The sequence below is a fragment of the Sarcophilus harrisii genome, chromosome 1 (assembly GCF_902635505.1).
Source record: "Sarcophilus harrisii chromosome 1, mSarHar1.11, whole genome shotgun sequence".
Classification (NCBI taxonomy): domain Eukaryota; kingdom Metazoa; phylum Chordata; class Mammalia; order Dasyuromorphia; family Dasyuridae; genus Sarcophilus; species Sarcophilus harrisii.
Window position 1 is genome coordinate 659,367,419 of NC_045426.1, and position 8,451 is coordinate 659,375,869.

At 36.6% G+C, this 8,451-nt stretch overlaps 1 protein-coding gene across 1 annotated transcript in view; it reads left to right on the forward strand.

Annotated features, from left to right (window-relative positions):
• The first annotated feature begins 3,914 nt into the window (after window positions 1–3,914).
• Window positions 3,915–8,451, forward strand: part of LOC100913664 (cytochrome P450 4F3) — a 108,561-nt gene continuing 104,024 nt past the window's right edge. Inside the window, exon 1 of the mRNA XM_031947944.1 lies at window positions 3,915–4,186. The gene's annotated coding sequence lies outside the window, so the exon portion shown is untranslated. The remainder of the gene's footprint in view (window positions 4,187–8,451) is intronic.

Here is an 8,451-nt window from a genome sequence, read left to right on the forward strand (position 1 = left end):
GAGACAAATAGCTAAGGAAAAGGCACAAGTCAATGATGTACTATATAATTGGGGACATGGAGGTAGGGGGTCCTACTATGGGTTTATGTCTTCTGTATCACCTATAAGAAATGATATTTTTTTTGGGGGGGGGAATGAGAGGCAATGGAAAAGGAGGTTGAGAAGTAGCAAACTATGCATAACAGTGGCAGAAACTATTTGGAGAAGAGAGACAAAATTGAGTACCTTGAAAGTTTTAATTCCATGTGGAATGTAAAAAGTAGGAAGGGACAAGATAAATATAAGGATTATGAACCAGAGAATAAGATTTAGAACAGATACAAAGAGAGGATGGATAGTAAAGAGAATGAAGAAGAAGAATCTTCACTGGAAAGAGGTGGGAAATAAAAAAAAAACCCTATGAATTTGGGGATATGGGGAGAGAAAAGAGGATTATACTTAACTAAGAAGAAAAAAAAGAGGAAGACTTAAAGAACTAGATAAGAACAGGGGAAAAAAAAGTAACTATTAAGCAAAACAAAAGAAAAGGGTGAGAAACAGGAGGAGGGGATCAGAAGTAAAGAGAAGAGAACCAATGGGAAGAGAACCTTAATAAAGATTAAGCTTAGTTTAGTACAGTATTGCATATAGCAGGTGCTTATTGATTTGTTGCTTTTGTTATTGATATTGTTGTTTTTTATTGATTGATGACTAAAGAAATGAAGAACTCTGAGTCTCTTAAGGTTTTCTGAAACTAAATGGTGTGTGCTATGGTGAAATAATCTAGATTATTTCCCTCTTGGGGGAAATTGTACTTTTATCTTGGAGTAAAAGTTAAATCATTACAATGCGCTATCAATAAGTAAATGACCCTTGAATCTGATGATCTTTAGCAAATACTTTGTTCTAAAATATGTATCAGTCATCTCTCTAGAGATTCCTTCTCTTTCTCTCTTATAATATCCAAATTTATCACCAATAAACAGGGTCAGAGCTCAATTGAGGTCAATGCTTATAATTAGTGTCTCAACCAGCTCAGGGTGAGTAAGCACGTTTTCTGAGGATAACTTGTCATCAGGGAAAGACGACCTTGTCCCAGAGAACCTGGAGTTTCTCACTTGTTGAGTGGGAGTTAGTGTGTGCCAATAGAGTCACTGTTTTTATTGAGGCATGTTGTTGGAAACTGTGAAGCTATATATGTAGCTTATAAACAATTCCCTTGTAGAGTTGTTTTTGCTATTTATATTCTTTTTTTTATAATAGATTTTATTTTTCCAAAATACATTCAAAAATACATTCACCTTTGTAAAATCTTGTGTTCCAATTTTTCTCCCCTCCCTTTTTCCTTTCCCTCCTCTTGGCAGCAAGCAATACAATATAGGTTTCTAAACATATTTCCAAATTTGTCATGCTGCACAAGAAAAAATAGATCAAAAGAGGAAAAAGATACATGATAAAGAAAAAAAAAAACAACCAAGCAAGTAAACAATAACAACAACATCTTGACAAGGGAAATGGTCACAGAGAGATTTTTAATTTCTCTGGAAATTACATCATGAATGGAAGTAACATACTGTGGCTGTGGGCCATTTGACCAATCTAGTATGATGAACAGTGGGCTCCCTTTAAGAGAACTTTAAATTGAAAAGGGCAAGGGAAAGAAGAAAAGTAGTCACATAATTCTGATATGTCTGTAATGGGTACAATTTGGGAAGACAAATAGTAGAAGAAAGGACAATGTCTAAGAACAAGCTATCAATAAAAACATAAGATTTCTATATACAAACACACATGTTTGGATCATTATACAGAATAAGAGCTTGTAAAATAAGGAGAGACATTATGTTGAGATTTGATAAGTTGGGACTCAACAGGAAGATAGCTCTGGAAGAATTTATTATATCTTTTTCTTTTTGCTCAGAAATCTTTATTTGAAAATATGATTGGTTTATCCTATTTTTTGCTTTTTAATTGAAGCTTTTTATTTTCAAAACATATGCAAGAATAATTTTTCACCACTGACCCTTGCAAAACCTTAAGTTCCAGTTTCTCCCCCCTTCTCCCCACTCTCTCCCCAAGATGGCAAGTAATCCAATATATATTAAACATTGTGAAAATATGTGTAAATCCAATATAGGCATAAGTATCTTGTTGCATAAGAGAAATCAAATAAAAATGGTCTAATATTTTATTTTATTTTAATTTTTTATTATAGCTTTTTATTGACAAGATATATGCATGGGTAATTTTTCAGCATTGACCCTTGCAAAACCTCCTGTTCCAGCTTTTCCCCTCCTTTCCCCCACCCCCTCCCCTAGATGGCAAGTAGACCAATACATGTTAATTATGTTAAAGTATATGTTAAACACAATATATGTATACATATCCATACAGTTATTTTGTTTCATAAGAAAAATCAGAGTTAGAAATAAGGTAAGAATAACCTGAGAAAGAAATAAAAAATGCAAGAGGACAAAAACAGAAGGAGTGGAAATGCTATGTAGTGGTTCACACTCATTTCCCATAGTTCTTTTGCTGGGTGTAGCTGGTTCTCTTCATTATTGAACAAATGGAACTGATTTCTTTCATCTCATTGTTGAAGAGAGCTATGTCCATCAGAAATGATCATCATATAGTATTGTTGCTGAAGTGTATAATGATCTCCTGGTTCTGCTCAACTCACTCAGCATCAGTTCATCTAAGTCTCTCCAGGCCTTTCTGAAATCATCCTGCTGGTCATTTCTTCAGAACAATAATATTCCATTATTGTATACCACAACTTATTCCTAGCCATTCTCCAATTGATGGGCATCCATTCAATTTCCAGTTTCTAGCCGCTACAAAAAGGACTATGGCCTAATATTTTATAAACAAACTATTGCATATGAAAGTATGCCACAAAAATCTTTAAAATTAAGCTTAATAAAAGTTGTAAATTGTTCCAATCATTATGGAAACCAATTTGGAATTATGATGGAAAAATGACTAAATAGTTCATGCCCTTTGATACAGCAACAAAAGTTTCTGGCATGTAACTTAAGTAAGTTAAAGACAGATAGAGCCTATATATACCTTAATATGTTTAGTGTATTTTATAAGGTAGCAAAACCCCAAACATACCTGGAAACAAAATATGTTCGTATTTATTAGAAAGTGATTCAATTGTGCTGCATAAATTTAATGAAATATTATTTTGCCTTAAGAAATGATTAAAATAAGGTATTCTAAGAAACTTGGGAAGTTGTTTGAAATTATACATAATGAAGTGAGCAGAAGACTCAAAAGACATAACAAACATGATAATATTATAGAAAACAACACTTAAAATCATAATAATTCAACTTAGCGTAATAAATCCTCTCAGTGGAGGGGTGGCATATTACCAAACGAGGCAGAACCATTTAGAAATTATCAAGGACTAAGTTTCTATGACTTAGTTCTACTTCTTTGTCATGAGGGAAGGTACCATAAGGATTAGTACAGAAAAGTGAAAAAAAATGGTAAAGCATTTTTAAAAGAAAAAAAAAAGCCTTAAAACAAAACAAAACAAAACAGAATTCATAGGACAAACTATGCTTTCTTTCATTACAGTCTCTCCCTAAAGAATCAATAGAGATATTATTTGCATGAATGCAAGATTCAATGGACTTTTTTCAGATAACAATTTCAAGGATATAATTTGTCAATACTTGAACGGAATTCCAGTAGAATTCTAGAATCAAAATTCTATCCTTTCTCCCTATCCCTTTTCCCCACCATGAGGCAATTGGGATTAAGTAACTCTCCCAGGGTCACACAGCTTGTACGTATTGAGTGTCGAAGACCACATTTGACCTCCTGACTTCAGGGCTGGTGCTCTACCCACTGTACCATCTAGCTGTCCCTCCCTATCCCATTTTTAATGGGGATCCTTAATCTCCCAGCATTTCTCTCAGCTGCTGAGCTTTTAGAATCCAGTAACGTTCTGAGCATGGCTATTTCTTTTCCTGGAAGGGGATTAGGTTTGTGGTGCTTCCTGCAGGGGCACTAGGTTTAGCGAGACCAGGCGCAGTTTATAATTCGCTTTCTTCTTTGTAAAACAGTCGGTAAACATTTATTGGATTGCCTACTATCATCCCCAGTGTTTCACCATCACACTGAGTCGCCTCTTCCTTAAGGGACTTGCAAACCGTTCCCATCCGCACTCTGGGCTGCAGTGGGACCTCAGGTAGGGTCTCACCTGCTTGGTGAGGGTGGGGAGGAGGTGGCGGCACCAGCGGCGCGGACGGATCGGGCTCTCGAGGAGCATGAAGGATACCCGGGGAGGGGAGGGGGGAGAGAGTGTTTCTACGGCATCCGGGCCTTTGCCGCCAGACCTGGGTCCCACGTCCGGTGGAACTTGGTGAAGAGAGGTGTCGCCGCCATCACTCCCTAACGCGACCCGAGCCACTGATTGGGAAAAGAGGGTTAGGTTGTTTACCCCCGGGACACTGCTATCACAGCTGGGTAGCTACACTGTTTCGCCTCTGCCCCCTCTTCCCATCTCTGCTCAGGGCCCCGGTGGGCGGACTATTTTCCCTTGAGCTCGGAACTGTATCTTTTTTCAAAAGCAATAGAACAGACAAAATGTAAGTGGTGCACTTATCACATTCTGAAGACAAAAAGAAAAAAAAATGCTGGTGAGAAGTAGAGAATTGCATGGAGCACAATGTGGCAGCACAGGGAACTCATGAACAGCTTCTGATTTTTAAAAGATACGCGTCCCGATTAATCAACAAGTATCGATTAAATGTTTATTATGTGCCAAGCACCAAGGATTTGTAGATTAAAGTTTGGAGACTTCTGGGTGTTAGTCTGCACCTCGGTAGTCAAGCCTGACCATCTGGGCAAAATCCTCTTACAAAATCCTCACTTTAGCTATCACTGTTGAAGTTGTGGAGGTGTCAGGCAACAGAAGAAGGTAAATATGAAAGATGTTCCAAAGGTAAACTCACTAGACCTTGACAACAGATTTGATGTTGAAAGTGAGAGAAAAGAAATTGAAGATGATTCCTGCCTAGGTTGTGAGCTTGTTTGATTGGAAAGATGTTGATTTCAGCAAGAATAGCAAAGATAAGAATGGGGGAGAATTTTGAGAGAAAGATAATGAGGTCAGTTTCAGACATGTTGAGTTTAACATATCTATTGGAGGCAAAGTCAAGATGGAGAAGTAGGAAGCAATATATTTAGGAAGGGTTGTTTTTTTTTTTTTTTTTTTTTTTTTGTAAAGTACAATATCATTTTGTCAAGATTATCTGATTAGATGTACTGAAATAAATCTAACTCTTAAGAGGAAATGGGTTTTATTAGTAGGTCATGGTTTAGAACAGAATGTTCTGAATGTGTTTATTGAACCACAATCACTAATCTCATCCAGAGTCAGTCCAACATTGGAGTGATGGAGATGCTGGTTAAGAAATTCTCAGTCTCTGATAACCATAGAGGCTTATGCAAACTTACAATGAGTATATTTCGGCTTTATAACCTGCCAATAGAAATATTTGGTTTGCTATGGACTCATTTTATATATACTTACATGTATATATGTTATTTTCTCCAATTGAAGGTAAATTTGTTGAGGGCAGGGACTATTTCTAGTATTTATTGCTTGGTGTATAAGTAAGAATGCAAGAAATTAATTGCTCAATAGTAGCAAGCATGTCCATGAGACATCCTGCTCTTTACCATACAATATGCCTCCTACTTTTCACATTTTGTATTCTAAGGTCCTTCCTAGATACATCATTTGATGTTCTGTATTTAAAGGTCCCTTTAAACGTCTTCTTATATACTCTGCATTTAGTTACAGATCTGCTATTTTAGGTTCAGAGGTCCCTCCCAGTTTTGGCATTTTATGTTCTAAAGATTTTTCCAGATCCAACATTCTATTTGCTAAATTCCTGCCTAGTCTTGACTTTCTGTTTTAAAGTTTTTTCCCAGCTCCTTTTAGGTACCTCTCAGTTCTCACATTCTGTGTTCTAAGGGCCTTCCTAGGAGTTGTTCTGTGTTTATGATCTGACATTTTTTCTAATTCTGTGATCCTAGGACTCTAGGTTACAAAAGAGTGTTTTCTCTCTCTCTCTCTCTCTCTCTCTCTCTCTCTCTCTCTCTCTCTCTCTCTCTCTCTGTCAAAAGACTGCATAGAGCATGAATGACTCAGTTGGTCAAACCATGGCATGATGCAAGAAGATTGTTCAAGAGAAATAGAACATAAAGGAAAAGGGCATCTGAAAAGAGCAGGCAAGTGGAGATGAGGAAACCTGGTTTTTGTTCAAGTATGTTGGTGACCAGCAACATGAGCAAAGTGTGTGGGTGTACATTTATGATCACCAAAGGTGTTGACTTGTGTCACAGTTAATGTTCTCTGGCAGTCAAATAGAAGAGAGATTCTTTATGGAGAGGTTCAATCAATATTTTTGTCTGTGAGTGACATTGGACTCTGGACTGATATATCATGTTCCCTTCAGAGATCTTCTTGTATCTTCATCTCTTTGGTAACTAATCTGGAGAAAGCATGATATTATGGAAAGTGTGCTGGGTTTTGGGTCAGAGGACCTGGCTTTGCCACTTGTTAGTTGTGGGATCTTGGACATTTCATTTAACCTTGTTGGTCCTCACTTTCTTTATTCCTCATATCCAGAGATTGAGATGACCTTAAAGGTCCCTTCTAAATTTTAGTATATGATGCTATGAACCTCATACTGAGAACAAAAAGAAGAAAAAAACCTATCATGTCAGCTTCATTCCAATTCTGCTGAATTCAGCAAGCAAGTATTAAATGCCTACTATGTGGTAAAATATAAGAGAAAAAATATGTCCTGTTGGGGATGAACCAATAGGAACTGAGATTTTTCATGAAGCTGAATAAATACAATGTTGGCAAGTGCCTGAGTATCTGAGTTTTTAAAAAAAAGGAAAAAGAAAAAAAAAGGAAAAAGTAGTCTGATAGAAAGTCCTGATGACATCATGATGAATGAGAGACCTTTCCACTTTAGTGTAATCATTCAGAAAAGGAAAAAAAAAATCCTCTTGTTGTGTAATTAAAGATGTCCAAATGCAGAGTTTGTTAATTTGTTGCAGTCTGGGGGAAACAAAGAGGACTAGATGAATAGAAATAGATCAACTAGGTGAGAGTACAGGGAATTGTAGCTATACTGGAAATATTGTGGACAACAGTTAATCAGTAAACAAACAATAACTTATTATGAATTAAAAACTACAAAAAACATTAATTAAGCACCTACTATGTGCCAAGCACTGTGCAAAGCCCTAGGGATACAAAGCAAAAAGAACTTTCTATTTTACACTAGAATGGAAAAGACAATATGTAAAAGGAATTTGAAAAGTGGGGAGAGGAAGAGAGAGAGTATGCAGTAGTAGGGGCATAATAATGATGATAGAATGAAAACTAAATCATGCAGCTGGTGGCAAATAAAGAGATGCCTGGGAATTTGAGATTTCCATAAAGGGAAGTTATGGGAGGGAATCTTTACTTTGTTCTCTAGTTCTCTAACCAGTGGATCAGAAATAATTGAGGGCATGAGGTATGAATAGCAAAAACTGAAGCAATCTCCATGATGAGTTTCCTGATAATTAGTTTATCATAGGCAGTGAAAAATAAGAAGAGGAAAAAGGAAGAAGAGGAGGGAAAAGAGTAAGAGGAGAAGAAAGAAGAGAAGAAGAAAAAAGAAGAAGAAAAGGAGGAGGAAGAGGAAGAGAAGGAGGAAGAGGAGAGGGGTAAATGAAGAAGGGAAAAAGGAAAACTACAACTACAAGAAGAACAAGAACAAAAACAACAAGAAAACAAAAAAACAAAAACAGCAAGTAGAAGAAGAACAACAACTACAAGAAGAACAAGAAGAAACAAAGCAGAATACCTGGTGGCAAATGAAGAGATGGCTGGAAATTTGAGATCTATAAAGGAAGACTTTGGGAAGGAGTTGGTTTTTTGTTTGTTTTGCTGTGTTAAGTACTAATTACTGTCCTAGGTGCTAATCATACTAAGCAAATAATTTTTCATCTATTGTTAAAATAACAGAAAATTTTGAGGAGCATATGCAAGAGTGGTTGAACTCAGGAAACATCAACTTTCTCTCATCCCAGACAATCTCATACTTTTCACAGAAGCAAAGCAGAAAAATTCTATTGGTCACATAGACTCAAAAGCATCATGGAAAAGCTCTTGAGAGATGGGTGTAAAAATAGTCATCCCATCTGGCATGACAAAGGCTCAGGCAAGGAAAGGTTACTGGAACCTGCTATAAGATCACCAGTTACACAAAGCTGAAGATGCAAAAGTGTCTTGTGGTACGACTTGATCCTGGATGGACACATGACTGATGCATGTACTTGAGACAAAAATGCCAACTTGGTCTGCCAGAAAATGAATTCTCAAAGTTATATTTGAGATAATTCATCTTTCAGGCATGAAATGGACTTGATTATATCAAAGAT